Raw genomic sequence first — 21302 nt, 5'->3', positions numbered from 1 at the left:
TGTTGGTGGAGCTGTGTTCTCCCTCCACCAAGAGCAGCTCTCACGACCCACACGTGGTATAGCCGGTAAAGCCACCACCTGCAGAGCCGGCACCCCATATGGGCACCAGCTTGAGTCTCAGCTGCTTCACTTCCAATCCAGCTCCCTGCTGATGGCTGGGAAAGCGGCAGAAGATGGCCCAGTGCTTGGGCCCCTGCTATCCCAGTGGGAAGATCAAGGACCCCAGAGACCCGTGCTGACGATGGCCCACCTGGAATCCGCCTGCCCTGGGGGCGAGCAGAGTCCGGAGAGCAGCACCTGGGACAGCCCCTGGCCCAGACCCCTTGGCTGCTTGCCCTCCCCCGGCCCGGCCCCCAGCCCTAAACATGGAGGCCGGGACATCCCCTCTGACACTCAGGACGTCCTCAGGTGTGGCCGCGTGGGGCTGCGGCCGGGGTCTGAATCCATCGCTGGCCTCATTCACGGAGGCCCCTGCCGAGCACCCACGCTGCCCCCACCCTGCTGGCCCTGCAGGGGCCTCAGCTGAGGGGGCAGCTCCTCCCTCCCAGCGCCCAGCAGCCCCCGCCAGCCCAGGGAGCAGAGCAGCTGCTCCCAGCTCCAGCTCGGCCAGGCTCTGAGTCTCCCCATCTGCAATCAGGCCGCACGAGCAGGAACAGGGGGTTGACGGAATTGGCATTTCTTGGCACTAATGAACTCACTCTGTCTGTTGAAAACGCAAACTGACTAGGGGAGACTGGCTTGTCCACGTGCCACAGGGTGTGGCCAGGTGGTGCTGAGAAGGACTTGGGGGAAAGACAGCGACTCGTGCCCGCCTGTCTCCTACGGGAGTGGCAGGGACTGAACCACTTGAGCCATAACCAGTGCCTGCCAGGAAGCTGGAGTCAGGAGCGGAGCCAGGATTCGAACCCAGGTACTGGCAGGAGGGACGCGGGCATCTGCACCATGGGGCCAACGCCTGCCACGGGAGATGCTTTCTGCCCCAGTCACCCACGGGACCTGCTCGCTTCCCCCTGCTCCCGGCTGTGTGGGATCGTGGTCCACAGCCCGTGTGGACACTGCGTGGGGCCCACACTGCTGGCCCAGGCGGGCACAGGACCCGGCTGGCTCGTGCTGAGATGCATGTGCCCCGTCCGCTGGGGTCGATCCACGCCAGTGGTTCAGCAGGAATGTGTGCGGCTGCCGGAACACCCGAGGTCCCTGGGAACTGGACCAGCCCAGGAGTGTAAGGCAAATTGCCATTTATGTGAGTGGCCGTCTGTCTCCGAGGACAGCTGTCTGGGAGCCAGCCGTGACATTGGGTCACTGCTCCTGGCAAACAGACACCGCGCTCTGCAGCCTCAGTGAAACAGGCACAGGCGGCAATGGCAGGCGCCACCCGGGAGCTGCGCCTGCGCCAAGCCCAGGCCCGCCCCTGAGGGCAGGCAGGAAGGACGGCTGGGTGCACGCCACACCTGCCCTCGGGGCTGGAGCCATCATCCGCCACAGGAGGCAGGGACTCGATGCAAGGGCACTCGGCAGGGCAGGGCACGGTCACCCGGGCAGGCTCCGCCCTCGGGTCCACTGCACGGTACGGCCTCCACCACAGCAACGGGAGTTACTCACAGGGCTCCTCACCTGTCAGGTGCACCTGCGAGGGGGCGGCACCTCTGTGAGGGGCAGGGGGTGGACAGACGGCACAGCGAGAGTGTGACCCCAGAGGGAGAGGGGAGGGGTGCGGGCTCCCCGTCCCCGGGGCCCCTCCCCTGACAGCCACGCCGCCTCCACAGGACCCCTGACTCAGGACTCCCCGTCCCCGGGGCCCCTCCCCTGACAGCCACGCCGCCTCCACAGGACCCCTGACTCAGGACTCCCCGTCCCCGGGGCCCCTCCCCTGACAGCCACGCCGCCTCCACAGGACCCCTGACTCAGGACTCCCCGTCCCCGGGGCCCCTCCCCTGACAGCCACGCCGCCTCCACAGGACCCCTGACTCAGGACTCCCCGTCCCCGGGACCCCTCCCCTGACAGCCACGCTTCTCCATCAGGACCCCTGACTGAGGATGAGGGGTGGACTGGGAGAGGCCACCTCACTTCTGGAGAGCCACCAAGGACCAAAGCAGGCAGGGCTGTCCTGGGCTGGGGGAGGAGCAGTTGTCCAGGGAGCAGTGACAGCCACGGAACAAGGCGGAGCTCTGGAGACTAAAACCCACAACAACCAAATGAAAACAAGAAGAACGTGGATGAGGAGAAGGGGGAAGGCAGGGTGGGAGTGAGGGCTGTGGTGTAGAAGGCAGCAGCGTAGGAAAGCTGCAGCCCCAGAGAGAACAGATCGCCAAGGCGGGGATTTGCAGGGGAGAGCGTGGGGGAAGCTTCCCAAAGCCGAGGACTGGGTTTGCCACGAAAGAGCACCGGTCCTCCGGAAACGCGTGGGAAGCACAGACAGTGAGCAAGCTGCAGTGCGCGGATCACATCCCAGCCCCAGGGCACAGACCCTGCCTGTCCTGAGAGAAGGAGTGGATTAAACCGTCTAGAAGACACAGAGGGACAGCACACTCATCGGCAGCGCCCTTGGGAGCTGGATGAATGTGGCTGATGCCTGCCATTCTGAGTTTCCCTGGAATTCCACATCCAGCAAACATAGACTCCCACACCGCCAAAGCACTGCATCTCCCCCACACACCACACCCACCCGACACTGCTCCCCTGAACACGGCACACGCCACACCCACCCGACACTGCTCCCATTGAACACAGCAACGCCACACCCACCCGACACTGCTCCCCTGAACATGGCACACGCCACACCCACCCGACACTGCTGCCCTGAACACGGCACACGCCACACCCACCCAACACTGCTCCCATTGAACACGGCACACACCACACCCACCCGACACTGCTCCCCTGAACACGGCACACGCCACACCCACCCAACACTGCTCCCATTGAACACGGCAATGCCACACCCACCCGACACTGCTCCCCTGAACACGGCACACGCCACACACCGCGTGACACTGCTCCCCTGAACACGGCACACGCCACACCCACCCAACACTGCTCCCACTGAGACACGACACACGCCACACACCCACCCAACACTGCTCCCCTGAACACGGCACACGCCACACCCGCCCGACACTGCTCCCACTGAACACGCCACACGCCACACCCACCCGACACTGCTCCCACTGAACACGGCACACGCCATGCACCGTGTTCTGCACCCTGCTTTTTACACGGAGCTTGTCTTGGAATCTGCTCACAGCAGCACAGGAAGACTTTCCTTGTTTCTAGTGGTTGCTCAGTGTTCCTGGGCACGGCCGCCCCGTGGCTCATGTGTCAGCCACTGCTGATAGATGCTCTGTAGTTTCTAGACTTCGGAGGCACAGCCGTGTGGTAAACAGTTCAGTCATGAGAGAGGAGTGAGTTCGGGAGCCTGCTCCACACACACCTGGGCTCTCAGCGCTGTGCCTTGCCAATCGCTAGGGAAGGAGTTGTGTCACCTGCCCTGACCTCCAAGACGAGGAGGGAGCACAGAAGCCGGAGGCGGAGGGTGCGGCGCTGCCTCGACTGTAGTAATGGGTTCCCAACAGCGCAGATGCCTACGCCCTACAATATTTTTCTTTTTACATTTTCATGTGTCGGTTCCACAACAATAAAGCTGTTTGAGCAAGAAACAAAGCGAAAAAAGAAACATCTTTCATGCAATTATTCAAGCACATTTGGGAGCCCATCTGTTGGATGAATTACCAGAAGTAGATTTTGTGAGGTTAACGATTGTAAAGATGAAAGAACTATGAAGTGATTTGTATGAAAAATGCACTAACGCAGACATAAAATAAGGAATTTTGAATCCCCATTTGACCCTTGTTTCAACAAATACTGAAATAGGGAAAAGCAAAGCCACACTGGGGGATGAATAACATTTAGTAACTAGGTTCTCTTCTACAGGATGGACACAAAGGAGAATTGGACGCATGCCTGGATGGATGGATAAGTGGGTGGGTGGTGGATGGATGGATGGACAGATCAGCAATTGGATGGATAGATGGGTGGATGAGTGGGTGGCTGGGTGTTTGGATGGATGGGTGGGTGGTTGAGCAGGTGGGTGGTTGAGCGGGTGGGTGGGTGGACAGATCAGTAGATGGACGGGTGGATGGGTCGATGGATGGATGGTTTGGCAACTGGGAGGATGGATGGATGAATAGGTGGGTGAGGGGGTAGCTTGGTGTGTGGATGGATGGGTGTGTGGATGGATGGATGGGAGGGTGGATGGCCCATTTCATTCATCATCCTAGAGTCCCACTCTTCCATCCCTCATTCATACACTTATCCTCCACTCACTTCATACCCAAGTCCTGTCAGCCCATCCATCAACCCACCCATTGTCATGTGACTGTCTAAACATTTGTCTGTTCATCTCGTCACTGTTCGTTCACTCACCCTCATCAGTCCTTCTTTCCTTCCACCCAGCCACCCAGTTACTCACTAACCCATCCACCTGTCCCACTGTCTGGCCACCATTCTGCACACACACCCAGCCTCTCACCCATTCTTCCATCCTTCCACCTGCTCATCCACTCCCATTTCAACCCACTTCCACTTCCTTGTCTTCTCACTTCTGTTCACTAACGACCCTCGCTCCAACTCTCATCCCATCCACCCAGCACCTGACCCTCCCAACTCATCCGAGTGGCTTCCCTTGGGCACTTGATGGAGCAGTGGGAGAAGGTGATCAGGGCAGCAGTTAGAGGGAGTTTGGTGAGTAACTGGAACTGGGACGCACCTGCTGTGTTAGTCTTTGACCCATTCCTTACCTTGGAGAATTCTCCATGAGAGAAACAGAGGAGAAAGATTTATGCCACCAGGTCTGGAACCCATTGTCTTTTGGTTAAAAGAATCTGACATGTTCATTTAACCAGACGCCACCTTGTTTGATTGTCACATTGTCACATCAGAACCACTGTGCTTACCCGGACATGGGTGCTCACCACCAGCCACCCGAGTGACTGCTCAAGACAGCACGCGCAGCAGCGCGAGGTGGCCAGCAGAGCGGTCACTCTGACGCTGGAGCCGCTGCTCCTGGAAACTCGGATCAGCCCCCTGGTGAGGCAAGACTTCCGTGCCCGGACCCAGCTCGTGTCCTGGCTCGAGGCCTCTCAGTCCCTCCAAGGCCCACTCTACGCCCCCCTCGTGGCCCCCGTGCACACGGCCCCTGCTGACAGCCTGGCTGCTCTTGGCTGAGGGGCCCCGGGGGCCCCCCGGGTGCATGGTGGGGCCGTTAGGTGCTCTTCTCCGGGAGGCAGCCTGGGCCCCTGCTCTGGGGTGTTCTGAGGTCCCTGACGCTCATCCTTCTGAGACCAGGCCCCGAGGGTGTGGGGAGGGCTCTGGGGAGGGCTGGAGGTCTCCGAACCTCAGAGTCATTGCATTGCTTCCTCACTCATCCCTAAGTATTGCCCCTGAGGGAACAAAATTAGGAACTATTCTACCCATTCTGTAGGTGGATAACCTGAGGCTCAGAGATGTTGCTGTGTCCTCAAGTCGCCCTGCAGCTGAAAGAGAGGGCGCTCCTGCAGCAACCGGCACTTGTTCAGCACTTCCGCTCCCCTGGCGAGCCCCTGCCCGTGATCCCGCTCATCTGCAAGCGCTCAGAGAAGGCGTTTAGCACAGAGGCCAGGACGCCACTTGGGGCACCCACATGCCGGATCGGAGTTCCTGGGCACGAGTGCCAGCTCCACTTCCAATTCCAGCTTCCGGCTAATGAGCACCTTGGGAAGTAGCAGGTGATGGCTCAAGTACCTGAGCCATACTCAGGCACTCCCACATGGGAGTACTCAGGCATCAGGCACTCCCACATGGGAGTACTTAGGTACTTGGGTGATCCCACATGGGGGTACTCGGGTACTCGGGTGATCCCACATGGGGGTACTCGGGTACTCAGGCACTCCCACATGGGAGTGCTCGGGCATCAGGCACGCCCACGTGGGAGTACTCGGGTACTCAGGCAGTCCCACATGGGAGTACTCAGGCATCAGGCACTCCCACGTGGGGGTACTCGGGTACTTGGGTGATCCCACATGGGAGTACTCAGGCACTCAGGCAGTCCCACATGGGAGTACTCAGGCATCAGGCACTCCCATGTGGGGGTACTCGGGTACTTGGGTGATCCCACATGGGGGTACTCGGGTACTCAGGCAGTCCCACATGGGAGTACTCAGGCATCAGGCACTCCTACATGGGGGTACTCAGGTACTTGGGTGATCCCACATGGGGGTACTCGGGTACTCAGGCAGTCCCACATGGGAGTACTCAGGCATCAGGCACTCCCACGTGGGAGTGCTCGGGTTCTCGGGTGATCCCACGTGGGAGTGCTCAGGTACTCGGGTACTCCCACACAGGAGCCCCAGGCTGAGTTTCTGGCTCCTGGCTTCAGCTTAGCCGCCCCAGCTGTTGCAGGCATTTGGAGAGTGAAGCAGCGGATGGAAGTTCTCTCTCTGTCTCAGTCTCTTTGCCTTTCAAATAAAATGAAAACAAGCAAACGTTTACAATCTACCTTAGCAAATGGTGGCCCAAGTCCTCGGGTCCCTGCCACCTGTGCTGGAGCCCTGGTTTTGACCCGGTCAGTCTCAGGTGCTTCAGGCCTTTGGAGAATAAATCCGTGAACGGAAGATCTCACTCTCGCTCTCGCTCTCTTGTCCTCCTTCTCTCTCCTTCCCTTCTTACTTCCTTCCCCCATCCTGTTGCTGAACCTTTCAAATAAATAAACTTTTAGAAATCTCCCTTATCCACAATCTTTCCACGAGAAAGGACATGTCCTGCCTTCTGTAACTGAACCAAAGCCTGGGATTTTGTGGGCTGCCTTTCAGAATCCCCGCATGGCTCCACCCTGACCGTGGCTTCAGCACTGGGCACTCCACAGCCCAGCAGGAGGCCATGGGGCCCCGTGTGCCCCCTTGACCCTGCGGGGATGCCCTGGCTGCGGCTGTGCCTGGCCCTGCAGGCAGTTCCCAGGGGCCTGAGGTCTTCCCCAGCAGAGGTTAGACCAGGACACCTGCTGCTCCACCCCCACAGGCTCCACCTGCTTTGCACAACCAGCCTCAGACGGCTGGGCAGAGCCCTCACGCCTCACCAGGGCCCGGGGCTCCCAGCTTGTCCACGGGTGGGTCTGCTCTGCCACCGGTCCTGGTGCACGGGCTGTGAGCTGTGGGGACAGGAGGGGCTCCTTGGGCTGGGCCAGGCACTGTCTCTCCGTGATATCCCCACACGTGGAGGCAGACACAGCCCCAGTTCCAGTCCCAGCGTCCCGCGGCACAGGTCTCGGGGGCCCCCATCTCTCTCCACTCAGCAGAACTGACCAGGAAGTGGACAGAGAGGCAGCCACAGCCCCAGTCCCGCTTAATTGGATTTCGGCTCTGGATCCCGGTCCGTGTCCTCAGGGCTTCCTGGTGAATTGGATGTGAGGAGCTCCTGATAACAGCAGAGAGGGTGGTGCAAGGCGGTGGCTCAGGTGCAGGGCTGCTGCCTGTGTTCCCCGAGATAAGGGCGGAGGGCAGAGGAGGACGGGAGGAGGGGCTGGGGAGGATGGGAGCAGAAGCTGGGAAGGATGGGCGCAGGGGCCGGGGAGGACGGGCCCAGGGGCTGGGGAGGACAGGAGCAAGAGCCGGGGAGGACGGGAGCAGGGGCCGGGGAGGATGGGAGCAGGAGCCGGGGAGGACCGGAGCAAGAGCCAGGGAGGACGGGCCCAGGGGCTGGGGAGGACCAGAGCAAGAGCCAGGGAGGACGGGAGCAGGGGCCGGGGAGGACGGGCAGAGGGCAGAGGAGGACGGGCCCAGGGGCCGGGAAGGACAGGAGCAGGAGCCGGGGAGGACGGGCGTGGGCCGGGGGAGGCCGCGAGAGGCGGCGCTGTCACTGCAGCAGGGCTGCGCCCGAGGGCGGTCAGGCAGCAGGTGCAGCCCAGGCGGCCTGGAGTGAAGGGAAGGAGGCCGGGCAGCTGAGGGGCTGCAGGAGGGTCCCCAAAGCAGAGCACACAGGACAGGAAGTAGAACCACCTCTCGGGAAGGCATCGCGGGGCTGTGGTGGGGCCACCCTGCTCCCTCCCCTCTGCCCCCGGCTCTTCCTTCCAGACTCAGGACCTGAGTGGACCTGCAGATCCTCAGCCCCCACCCGGGGGTGGGAGGGAGCTGCCCCAGACTGACGGCTCCCGGGGCCCAAGGGAAGGGCTGGCATCATCCCAAGGACCTGCGGGGTGGGGGAGAGGCCGTACTCCTGTGTCCTCAGCAGCAGCTGCCCAGGCAACTGACCAGGGCCCCGGACCTTGCTGACCGGCACGTTCAGGTGGTGGGTCAGACCCACTTCTCAAAGCTCCCCGGGAAGGGGCCGGCCCCCGCCAGGCCTGGATCAGGAGTGTCCCAGGTCTGAATCCCAGCTGCGGGCGAGAGAGCCCAGTGAGCTGCAGGACCTTGTGAGGTGTGAGGTGCCGCCCCCTGCAGGTCGCCCCCACGCCGCCCCAGCGGAGGACCCCGCTGCCTCCCCACACCGGGAGCCTGCCCTTGTGCGGCCGCCTTCCCCCATTCTAACCCACACACAGTGCAGCACCCACCAAAGTCTCCGCACAGGGTTAGGGACCTTGACGAATGGATTCCACATTCACCGTGAAGAGGGAGTGCAAGAACACCGCGGAGAAGATTAAGAAGAAAGGGAGGAGGAGGGGGAGAAAGTGGGGATTCTCTCCCCGTTTTCAGCGCCAACAGGTGTGCAGGGCGCAGGGCAGAGTGGAGCAGGCAGAGGGGCGGAGCAGGATGGAACGCGCAGAAGTGGCGCGTGTGGACCCCGGGGCAACACAGCACTTCCCCTCTGCAGGAGCTGGGGGTGAGACGCGGTGTGGGACACTGCCTGTTCTCCTACAGGAAGGAAGGAAACTAACCTCCCACCTCCCACCATTCCCTCAGAGGATTTCAGATGGACCTGCAACCTGACTGTGGAACCAAACCATGAGAAGCTTCGGACGAAAATGGGAGACGCTCCAACCTGGAGAGACAGACCCCTTCACAAGAGAAAAATATGCAGAAAGTAAGGAACACGCAGGTCTGACTGCGCCGGAATTTAGTTTTCTGAAGCCTGGAGAGCCCGCGAGGGAGGAGATGAGCACGAGGTGGAGAAGACGCGTCTGCCTCCCTCCCTGTCAGTGTGTCTTTAAAGGGGCACAGGGAGATCAACAACTCGAGCCAAGTTGTAAACAACCAATTCGCAGGAAATAAATTACAAGCAGCCGGCAAACCCAAGCGAAATGCTCGGCGTGGTAGGACGGAGGAGAGGCGAGCTCCGGCGAGCAGGGATGTATTCCTGTCTGGGGACGGCGGTGAGGAGCCCCCGCGATGCCAGGTCACCGGCGCGGTGCAGACAGGAGCCCTGAGCTGTGCTTGGGGGACGTGCGCTTGAATGGCCTCGTGCAGACCACAGCAGGCGTATGTGTGAGGACAGCAGGGCCGGAGGAGAGGGCGCTGGAGGCGTCTTGCATGAGAGACCAGGCAGCTCCTGGTAGCGTGACAGGTGTGGTCCAGCAGACCTCCCTAGGGGCCGCTGGACGTTCCTGGGCATCCTGCACCTGCATTCAAGTCCACCCTCACTGTGATGCCCTGGGGCTGAGCCGGGGGGACTTGAGTTTTCAGGTGGTGACTGTGGAGTGGACGGTGCGGTCCCAGGGAGGAATCACTTTTCCCGCCCAACACAGGCAGAGCAGCCTGCAGGCAGTCCCCGGGGTTGCAGTGCTGTGTGTGGTCTCCCAGGGGATTGGGGCCACAGCGGCCCTGTTGACCCTCGTGGGGTAGGGGTGCGTGGGCAGTTGGGGACTGAGGACACTGAGCTGCTGGTCCTGGGTCTCCTGCCCACAGACACCGTGGCCCAGTCCACTGTGGACAATCTGTCCACATTGCATCTGGCGTTGAAGACAGGCGTCCCACACTGGAGGACACACGTGAGGCTGTCCGCTTAATTTGGAAAGAAATCCCAGGGGTCGATACTGAAGCAGCAAAGGGGTTCACTGGCCCCTGCACAGGCATAGTTAATTCAGGAGAGATGGCCTCGGGCACAGCCTGGGCCAGGGTTTGACCCATGAAACTGTCTTGCTCGCTCCCTCTCCCTTCCCCGCCCCCACATCAGCAGGAGACTTTTCTCAATGGCAGCACTGGGGCACTCGTGGGCCCACAGGTCTCAGCACCCACAACTTCTCTTTCCTGACAGTGACAGTGGGATGGTCCAGCCTGTGGCCACCCTGGAGGCATCCGGGGCAGCTGGGGAAATGGAGGATCCCAGTGACCAGGTGTGGTTCAGCTGCCTTCCCATGGGGCTCAGGGGCAGGACCGAGCCTCATCAGTCAGACAGCAGACTGGGGGAGGGGTGCTGGGCAGGGGCACACACACACACAGGCACACACAGGCACACATACACACACGATCACACACACAGGCACACACACGCCCACACAGGCACACACACACAGGCACACACAGAGGCACACACAGGCACACACAGGTACACACATGCACACACAGGCACACACATGATCACACACAGGTACACACATGATCACATGCCCACACAGGCACACACAATCACACACACACAGGCACACACATGCCCACACAGGCACATGCAGAATCACTCACACACACACACACACACATGCAGGCACCTACGTGCTCTCACAGGCACACACACCCAGGCACATAGGAACCTAGGCACTCACACTAACATTGTGTCTGCATACATGGTCACACACACACATGCACACACACACAGGCACACAGGAACTTGGGTACAAACACCAACATTGTGTCTGCACACATACTCACACACAGGCACATGTGTGACACACGCCGAAGTGCTCACACGCATGTATATACATACATGGATACATGTGCATCACGTGCACACATACAAGCATTCACACGCAAACGTCCATCACTGAGGGAGCGAGGGTTGTTTCTGATGTGAGCATCCCCAGACAGGCATCTGTTTACCAGGGTGGGTAGAGGTGGCCCAGGTGGGCTCTAACCAGGTCTGACTCCTCACATGCTGTAGCCAGGGTGAGGCCCGAGACCACAGGAGAGGGCAGAGTGGAGACTGGCTCCAGACAGACAGAGGGAGCTGGGGCAGGAGCCTTGCCCTACAGGCAGGGACAGAGATGTGGCCTGCAGGGGTGTGGAGAGAGGGCAAGGGCAGCATCAGGTGGACAGAGGCAGGCACTCTGGATGGGCCAGGAGGGCCAATGGGAGCAGGCTCAGGAGGGGTGAGGACACAGGCAGCTTCTGTGCTCTCTGTGGCCACCCACAGACGCCCCTCTGGGGCAGCCGGGGGCATGCGTAGCCTCTCCCAAGTCCAGAGACAGTGACGTGCACACCAGGCAGGGTCCTTGGGAGGGGGAAGAGGGAGCCACTGCAGGAACCCCTGGCCCCTGCCCTGGACAGAGGTTGAGAAAGGGGAGGAGCTCCTGGTGTGCTCAGAGGACAGAGCTGGGCAGAGGTCCGTGTCCATGGGCATCCACACATCTGACGGGGGAGGCTACTGGCTCTTCACAGGCTCACTGTGGACTCAGAGTCCCTGGTACTCAGGGACCATGGCAACAGCTGCCAGGGCAACGCCAGCATAAGTCTCCCTGGAGCACAGGTGGGAGCGAGAGCCTGGGCCACTTCAGCCACACGTCTGCCCTGTCAAGGTGGAAGCCACTTTGAACACCATCCACTGGGCCAAGGCTTACCCTGGTGGCCCAAGCACCAAGGGACACAGCACTCCTGGGGACCCACAGTGCCCTGCCAGAGCCCACGGCTGTCTGTGGTCACTGCCACCCCCACGGTCACGCTCAGGGGAGGACAATCGAGTGGCCACGAGGACACTTGTTCAGCCCCGTGTGGCTGGGCCCAGCCGAGGTCCCTCCTGCGGCCCCCAGACCCAGTCCCCTCACATGCACAAGCTGAGTGAAAGCGGGTGTGTGGGTCGGTGAGCGGCGCTCTTCCTCCTGGGGTGGGGGCCCAGGGCTGACTCTGGCTGACCGCATGGAATACCTGGAGGAGGCTGCAGTAGGGCTCAGAGAGCTGGGTCCAGACAGGTGCACCCAGGACTGGGGCTCTGAGAGGGCTTTGGGCGGTGAGAGCCTTGTGGCCAGTCTTCTCCTCACAGAGCAGGGACCCCAGGGGCATGGTGGCTGGAGGAGGCCCCAGGTCGGGCAAGGCTGGAAGGGCATCTGGTGTGGACGACAGAGGGCCAGATTTTCGGGGCTGGCATGGACCCCTGAGCAGGGGGCACGGCCCAGGTGAGGCCACCACCTGGCAGGAATAGAAGCTAATGCGCAGGAGGCGCGTGGGCACCATCGTCTCCCAGTTTCTGTGTCGGTCGCACAGCCGTGGGTACAGGATTCCGGCTGGACCCCAGCCTATCTCGGGCATGGCGCCCCACAGCGAGCGTCCTGCGCCTCCCGCAGCCCCGCCCGCAGGGCCCCAGGGAAGCAGAGGGAACTGGCCGGGGGGAACGAGAAGAACACAGGCGCGGGGCAGGGGGCTTGGCCAGCACGGGGTCGGCTCCGGGGGTCGCAGAGGCTCCCGGGAGCCATGGGGACCTCAGGAAGCCAGGGCTCAGGGCCGCCCCCCTCCCCTGCACTCTTGACCCACGTGGTCCAGGTCTGCTGACGAACGCACAGCGGCGCTGGGGCCGTGTGTGCACCCTGCGCTGTGCCTCGGGACCCCGACCTGGTACCGACGGAGGGAGAGGCAGCTCCCTCAGCTCTGGAGGCCGCGGCACCCATGGTCAGGGTGCGGGCCTCCGGCCAGGGCCTTCGGGCTGCATGTCCCGTGGCAGAGGGCGAGAGAGGGCAAGAGACTTGGGGGTGGACTGGCTCTGTTACAATGACCACTGCCACAGTGACGCCCCCGCTCTGTGACAATGACCGCTCCTGTGGAGATGACCTGCCCCTGGACCAAGACCGCTCCATGATAGTGACTCACCCCGACGGTGACCCGCCCCCAGAGGACACAGTCTGACAATGACTCACCCCTAACATTGACCCAGCCCTGTGATGACCCAGCTCTGTGACAATGACCGGCTTGACGATGACCGATGACCAGCTTCGCAATGATGTCTTAACCCATTCATGGGTGATGACCTCATGGCCTAATCACCTCTTAAAGGCCCCGCCCCTGCACTCTGTTACATTTGTTTTTTTCTTCAATTTCTTCAATTGTGATTGACGCGTAATCATACCTATGCATTTACACTGTGAACGTTTGATCCATGTAGACATTGGGTAATGATCCAATTAGAGTGAGTAGCATTTCCGTCATTCCGGAAGGAACACCCACAGAGACTGCTGTATGAGACTGTTTTGCCCGACTGTAATGGGACACCCGAGGCTACCTGTGAAGAGAGGGGGCTGCTGAGGGTCTGCTTGTTGTGGGAGGCCAGAGGTGGCTCAGGGCAGCACAGGGAGCACGAGTGTCCTGTGGCCTCTGTCTCTCTTCTTACGTTGCCACCAGGATCATCGTGGGGTGTCCCCTGATGACCCTATGTAACCCTGATCACCTTCCACGGTCCCCCATGGTCAGTCAAGTTCCCACCCTCTTCAGGCTTCAACAGACCACAGCCAAACACAGCAGCCCCCACAGGCACCCGGGAGTGCCCAAGCCCCAAGCTGGGGAGGGCTGCACCCATCTGAAAGCCGCTAAAGAAACAACCTTTTGCGGGGCCGGCACTGTGGCATGGTAGGTAAAGCTGCCGCCTGCAGTGCCGGTATCCCATATGGGCACTGGTTCCAGTCCTGGCTGCTCCACTTAGGATCAAGTTCTGTGCTACGGCCTGGTAAAGCAGTAGAGGACGGCCCAAATGCTTGGGCCCCTGCACCTGCACAGGAGACCCGGAAGAAGCTCCTGGCTCCTGGCTTAGGATTGGCCCAGAGCCAGCCATTACGGCCACTGGGGGAGTGAACCGGTGAGTGGAAGACCTCTCTCTGTCTGTAACTCTGCCACTCAAGTAAAATAAATAAATCTTAAAGAGAGAGAGAGAGACAAATTGACCCAAGACCTCTTGGCCAAAGCGCTTATCCGTTCTTTTTAGCGGGAGGCTCCTCCACCCTCAGCCTCTGACAGGTGAGAACACAACTTCCTCTAAGGCAGACGAGTGACTTGAATTTCTCTCTGTGCCCCATTCTTCCTGTGTGGACCCCAGCTCGCTGGGGCTCTGCCCAGGTTGCTGCTGAACCCAGGGAGCTGGGGCGGGGCCCAAGGAGGCCACTTGGTCCCTGATGTTGTCTGGCCCTCCAGGAAGGGGCTTCCATAGCAGGGCCCCAGGGTCAGCTCACACAGGCTGCGAGAGCTGGTTGTTAAATTTCAGGGGAGCGTGAGCCGGCCGTCAGACACCAGTTACGGGAATTCCCAGCAAAGGTAGCAGTCGCCGTCGCCACCTCCTCGCTGCTGTACCACCCCCGCCGCGCTTGTGTGCCGGGACCCAGGCTGCCCACGTGGTGCCGTCACAGGAACTCAGCACTGGGCCGGCTACAGCATCAGCCAGCACGGACGGCTCTGTGGCCGGCTGTTTTCCTGGCCTTGGCCCTTGACCTGGGGGCGCTGCAGCAGAACCACCCTCCATCCCCCCAGGGTTCTATGGCTGGAGGCTCCCTCAGTACCAGGTACAAGGTGACTCCTCTCTGTCCCCTCCAGGCCCCGGCTGTGCTGGGCTCTGCCCTCCCTGGTGCTGCCCAGGAGTGATCCCTGTCCTGGGCATGGATCCTGAGCTCATGGAATGTCCTCTCCCTTCCACCTCCTCCAGGGCTCCAACAGGGGCAGAGCTGGCCCCTCTCACCATCTGCCAGGGGCCTTTTCTCTTACCTGTGGTCCCACCCCCACGCCCTCCTGCAAGGTTTGGGATCCCCTGGGTCGCGGCTGCTGCTGGTCACTACCAACTGAGTGATGCCCATCTGCATCCTGAGACCTCACCAGGTTACCCCACGTGGCTCCTCTGAGTCCCGTGGCCTTGGGGGCTGTCACTGGACGTCAACAGTGACAAGGAGGTGGCAAGGAGGAGGAAGTCCCTGCACTTGCACACAGCAGGGTTGACTGAGCACAGAGAGGGCTGGGGAGGACTGAGCACAGTGAGGGCTGGGGGAGGACTGAGCACAGTGAGGACTGAGCACAGAGAGTGCTGGGATTGAGGACTGAGCACAGAGAGTGCTGGGGAGGACTGAGCACAGTGAGGGCTGGGGAGGACTGAGCACAGTGAGAGCTGAGGGAGGACTGAGCACAGAGTGCTGGGGGAGGACTGAGCACAGTGAGGGCTGGGGGAGGACTGAGCACAGTGAGGGCTGGGGGAGGACTTAGCAAGAGAGTGCTGGGGAGGACTGATCACAGTGATGCTGGGAAGGACTGAGCACAGAGAGTGCTGGGAGTGAGCACTGAGCACAGAGAGTGCTGGGATTGAGGACTGGGCACAGTGAGAGCTGGGGAGGACTGAGCACAGAGAGTGCTGGGAGTGAGGACTGAGCACAGAGAGTGCTGGGAGTGAGGACTGAGCACAGTGAGGGCTGAGGGAGGACTGAGCACAGTGAGGACTGAGGGGACTAAGCACAGTAAGGGCTGGAGGGGAGGACTGAGCACAGTGAGGGCTGGGGAGGACAGAGCACAGTGATGGGGGGCTGACCACAGAGAGGGCTGGGAGGGTGAGGACTGAAACAGTGAGGGCTGGGGAGGACTGACACAGTGAGAGCTGGGGAGGACTGAGCACACTGAGGGCTGGGGGAGGACTGAGCACAGAGAATGCTGGGGGAGGACTGAGCACAGTGAGGGCTGGGGGAGGACTAACACAGTGAGAGCTGGGGGAGGACTGACCACAGAGAGGGCTGGGAGGGTGAGGACTGACGCAGTGAGGGCTGGGGAGGAGTGAGCACAGAGAGTGCTGGGGGAGGACTGAGCACAGTGAGGGCTGGGGGAGGACTGACCACAGAGAGGGCTGGGAGGGTGAGGACTGATGCAGTGAGGGCTGGGGAGGAGTGAGCACAGAGAGTGCTGGGGGAGGACTGAGCACAGTGAGGGCTGGGAGGGTGAGGACTGAAACAGTGAGGGCTGGGGGAGGACTGAGCACAGTGAGGGCTGGGGGAGGACTGAGCACACTGAGGGCTGGGGGAGGACTGACCACACTGAGTGCTGAGAGAGGACTGAGCACAGTGAGGGCTGGGGGAGGACTGAGCACAGAGAGTGCTGGGGGAGGATTGAGCACAGTGAGGACTGGGGGAGGACTGACCACACTGAGGCGTACTGGGGAGGGGGCACAGAACTGACCACAAGAGGGTCAGCCAAGTGCTGCCCTGTGTGGAAAGCATTTTCAAGCCCACCAATAATAAAGATTGGAGCTCCCTGTGTATGTCCATCTCCTAGGGCTCCATAACAAATGACCACGGACAGTGCCAGAAAGCAACGCAGACCTGTGTTCTTGTCTCCTGGACTCTAGCAGCCCACAGGGAGTTAAAGGGTTAAAATCAGGGGTCCGTGGAGCAGACTCCCACCTCTTCAGCTCCTGGAAGCCCCCATGTGGCACCAGCCTGGGCTTCTGTAGTCACACGACCTTTCCTCGCTGGTCCACTGCTCCCTCCCCTTAGGACCACTCCGGTCATCTAGGCAGATCTCCCAGCTCAGGACTTAACTCAACCCCTCTGCAATATCCCTTTGGCCACCTGAGGTCACATAAAGTGAATGTGGGGCCCTCTGGTGCGTTCAGCAGGGAGGGTGGAGTGGCAGGAGAGGGGTGGGCTTTTGCAACAGCGCATCCCACATCAGAGTGCTTGGGTTCAAGCCCCGCTCCCTCCAGCGACAGTGCCACCTGGGAGGCAGCAGGTGATGGCTCAAGGGCTTGTGATGTGGGCGAGGCAGGGAGTCAGGAGGAGCCACCCCCAAATCCCATCACCTAAGCACTGACTGCCCATGGCTGAAGGCTCGACACACCCGCCCTCCTCACACAGCTGAGCCTCACTTTCCAGAGATCTCCCTGAGCACTGCAGCCCTGCCCCAGGCACCTCCCTGTGTGCACTCACACCTGAGTGTGCACTCACACCTGAGCATGTACTCACACCCGCCCTCCTCACACAGCTGAGCCTCACTTTCCAGAGATCTCCCTGAGCACTGCAGCCCTGCCCCAGGCACCTCCCTGTGTGCACTCACACCTGAGTGTGCACTCACACCTGAGCATGTACTCACACCCGCCCTCCTCACACAGCTGAGCCTCACTTTCCAGAGATCTCCCTGAGCACTGCAGCCCTGCCCCAGGCACCTCCCTGTGTGCACTCACACCTGAGTGTGCACTCACACCTGAGCATGTACTCACACCCGCCCCTCCTCACACAGCTGAGCCTCACTTTCCAGAGATCTCCCTGAGCACTGCAGCCCTGCCCCAGGCACCTCCCTGTGTGCACTCACACCTGAGTGTGCACTCACACCTGAGCATGTACTCACACCCGCCCCTCCTCACACAGCTGAGCCTCACTTTCCAGAGATCTCCCTGAGCACTGCAGCCCTGCCCCAGGCACCTCCCTGTGTGCACTCACACCTGAGTGTGCACTCACACCTGAGCATGTACTCACACCCGCCCCTCCTCACACAGCTGAGCCTCACTTTCCAGAGATCTCCCTGAGCACTGCAGCCCTGCCCCAGGCACCTCCCTGCCCTAGACAAAGAGCAACCCAGCCTGGTGGGAGCAATGCTCTCTCTTGAGCTTGCCTACATTCACACCGGAATGTGTACTCACACCTGTGTACACACACCTGAGCGTGTAGCCACACCTGAATGTACTCACCTGTGTGCACTCACATGAGCACGTACTCACACCTGTGTGCACTCACACCTGAATGTACTCACACCTCAGTGTGCACTCACACCAGAGTGTGTACTCACACCTGAATGTACTCAGCTGTGTGCTCACACCTGAGTGTGCACCCACACCTGTGTGCAGTCACATGAGCATGTACTCACACCTGTGTGCACTCACACCTGAATGTACTCACACCTCAGTGTGCACTCACACCTGAGCGTGTACTCACACCTGAGCATGTACACACCTGAGTGTGCACTCACACCTGAATGTATTCACCTGTGTGCACTCACATAAGCATGTGCTCACACCTGTGTGCACTCACACCTGAATGTACTCACACCTGTGTGCACTCACATGAGTACATACTCACACATGTGTGCACTCACACCTGAATGTATTCACACCTCAGTGTGCTCTCACACCTGAGCATGTACACACCTGAGTGTGCACTCACACCTGAATGTACTCACCTGTGTACTCACACCTGTGTGCACTCACATGAGAATGTACTCACACCTGAGTGCACACTCACACCTGAGTGTGTACTCACACCTGAGCTTGTACTCACACCTGAATGTACTCACCTGTGTACTCAACCTGAGCTTGTACTCACACCTGAGCATGTACTCACCTGTGTACTCACACCTGAATGTACTCACCTGTGTGCTCACACCTGAGTGTGCACTCACACTTGAGCGTGTACTCACACCTGAGCTTGTACTCACACCTGAATGTACTCAGCTGTGTGCTCACACCTGAGCATGTACTCACACCTGAGCATGTACTCACCTGAATGTACTCACCTGTGTACTCACACCTGAATGTACTCACCTGTGTGCTCACACCTGAGTGTGCACTCACACCTGAGCGTGTACTCACACCTGAGCTTGTACTCACACCTGAATGTACTCAGCTGTGTGCTCACACCTGAGCATGTACTCACACCTGAGCATGTACTCACCTGAATGTACTCACCTGTGTACTCACACCTGAATGTACTCACCTGTGTGCTCACACCTGAGTGTGCACTCACACTTGAGCGTGTACTCACACCTGAGCATGTACTCACACCTGAATGTACTCAGCTGTGTGCTCACACCTGAGCATGTACTCACACCTGAGCATGTACTCACCTGAATGTACTCACCTGTGTACTCACACCTGAATGTACTCACCTGTGTGCTCACACCTGAGTGTGCACTCACACTTGAGCGTGTACTCACACCTGAGCTTGTACTCACACCTGAATGTACTCAGCTGTGTGCTCACACCTGAGCATGTACTCACACCTGAGCATGTACTCACCTGAATGTACTCACCTGTGTACTCACACCTGAATGTACTCACCTGTGTGCTCACACCTGAGTGGGCACTCACACTTGAGCGTGTACTCACCTGAATGTACTCACCTGTGTACTCACACCTGAGCTTGTACTCACACCTGAGTGTGTACTCACACCTGAGCATGCACTTACCTGTGTACTCATGCCTGAGTGTGTACTCACACCTGAGCATGTACTCACACCTGAGTGTGCACTCAGGCTTGAGCGTGTACTCACGCCTGAGTGTGTACTCACTTCTGTGTACTATTCTTCTCGGGAGGACCCGTTTGCCTTTCCATCAATCCTGCTTTTCCTCTCTGACTCCCAGTTGTGTTCTTATGCACAGAAAGAATGTGGACTAAGTCTGGATGGGGGTCTCTCGGCCCAGCCAGGGCTCCTGATCCCCACTACATATTTTGGGGATCCCCATCCCACAACAGAACTTCAGGGTTAAGTCAGAAAGTAACACCAACTGGGGAGAGAGGTGAGGGCCAGCGCCGCTGTGAGGAGTGCGCGGCACGCTCGGGGTGTTTCTGGGCTAGGAGCTGTGGGAAGGAGGGAGTGCAGCGGCGGGCAGCCCCGGCTGGCGGCACACTGCGGGGCCTCCGTCCACGGTGGGAGCGCGCAGGGAGTGCACAAGCCTTCAGGCCCAGAGCTGGGCTCCAGAGAAACAGAACGGCTGGAAGTGGAGATCTTCCCGCGGTGAAGCGGCCCAGAGGAGAGGAATGGAAACAGCGCCGCTTACTCTACGCTGGCTGTTGCTGGACTTTAAAGATAAGCCCCGGTGGACGGGCTGAAGGAAATGAGACTTCCGTGCCTGTCACGCGTCCTCCCTGGCAGAGGCGTCGCAGATTCACGGAAACACAAGGATGCCGGGTGGAGGCTTGACGCAAAACGCCCTTCACCAAGCCAAGCACTCGGCGGCTGGTGGCCGGAGGACGGGCAGACTTGGTCTCACCACCACCAGGCATCTGTGAGCCTCCCAAAAACTCTCATTTCCAGCTCTGCCCCTTGAGGACCAAGTGGCGAGGCCCCGCTGCTGGGCACTGACGGGCGGGCGGAGGGGGAAGCCCCTCCTCTGCTCTGCAACCCAGGCCCCTGCATGGGCCTCCCAGACTTCAGCTCTACTGACTGCGACCCTCCAGCACCAGCAGGCACCATTCCCCTGCCCTGGGGCGGTCTCCCCTGCCCTGTGCTGGCCCTGGGGCGGTCTCCCCTGCCCCGAGCTGGCCCTGGGGCGGTCTCCCCTGCCCTGAGCTGGCCCTGGGGCGGTCTCCCCTGCCCTGTGCTGGCCCTGGGGCGGTCTCCCCTACCCTGTGCTGGCCCTGGGGCAGTCTCCCCTGCCCTGTACCACTCTCCTGGGGCTCGGCGCAGGCTCATGAGCAGCCCCCGTGGTGCCAGCTGGGGAAAGCGCTGGGTAAGCTGAGTGCAGACAGGTTTCACGCCCCTGTGTGCAAGGCCTGTGTGTACCTGTTTCCCGCATGCGGCTGACGGCAGAGCCGAGCCTGACGAATACCCATCTCCCTCTTCTTCGTCACTGAGAGAACAGCTCATTCGCCAGGCCACAGCTCATTGGCCTGTCCTACTGCAGTGGTCGCATGGTTTGTCACTACATCGGATTTCCAGCTGATAGCATGACAGTCTCCATTCTCGTTAACCAGAGCCTTGGTGGTTTCTGGGGATACCAGGTGACCGACTCGGGCTTCCTCGCACCATGAACTCTACCGCCTTCCGGGAGTCACTCCAGCACCCAGCATGCTGTAGGTGCACAAACTGGGTTGACTGAACCCAAGTAAGGCCCCATGGTCCAACATGGTTTCCTATTTTTTTTTTTTTTTTTTTTTTTTGTATTCATTTGAAAGGCAGTGTTACAGAGAGAAGGCCGTTTGGTGGGACCTGCTTGTTCAGTTTTCCGAAGTCTGTTAACATTAGCCTCCGTTTCCTGCTGTTGTAGCAGAAAGCCTGGTCATCTACAAGAATACAGGTGGACCTGGCTGCCAGCGCTAGAGCATCGCCCAGGTGCTGGTGAGGGCCTTCTAGACGTGTCACAACAGGGCTGAGGACACGGTGCCGGAGCCTGACCATTCCCTCAACAGCCCAGAAACCTGTCCATCAGGTCATTCACACACGCGTGTGAGGATCCCGTCTCCAGCAGCGCA

General features: G+C 60.1%; 1 long non-coding RNA gene across 4 annotated transcripts; it reads right to left on the bottom strand.

Moving 5' to 3' along the window:
* Nucleotides 1–3246: 3246 nt before the first annotated feature.
* On the bottom strand, nucleotides 3247–20970 carry LOC127488406 (uncharacterized). Of its 4 annotated transcripts, none has more exons than XR_011385290.1 (6): nucleotides 19399–20970; nucleotides 13232–13384; nucleotides 7336–8405; nucleotides 7110–7181; nucleotides 6534–6729; nucleotides 3247–3641 (listed from the first exon to the last, which is right to left on the bottom strand). It is a non-coding gene; the product is annotated as an uncharacterized lncRNA (long non-coding RNA). The 4 variants fall into 4 exon arrangements; XR_011385289.1 differs by lacking the exon at nucleotides 19399–20970 and having other exon boundaries at nucleotides 7336–7447; nucleotides 8219–8405; nucleotides 13232–15139; XR_011385291.1 differs by lacking the exon at nucleotides 19399–20970 and having other exon boundaries at nucleotides 7336–7447; nucleotides 8244–8405; nucleotides 13232–15139.
* Between the last annotated feature and the right edge of the window lie 332 nt (nucleotides 20971–21302).

This window comes from Oryctolagus cuniculus, chromosome 21, assembly GCF_964237555.1.
Source record: "Oryctolagus cuniculus chromosome 21, mOryCun1.1, whole genome shotgun sequence".
NCBI classification, from domain to species: Eukaryota; Metazoa; Chordata; class Mammalia; order Lagomorpha; family Leporidae; genus Oryctolagus; species Oryctolagus cuniculus.
The sequence above is the reverse complement of the archived record's forward strand: the minus strand, read 5'-3'. Positions and strand labels throughout refer to the sequence as shown.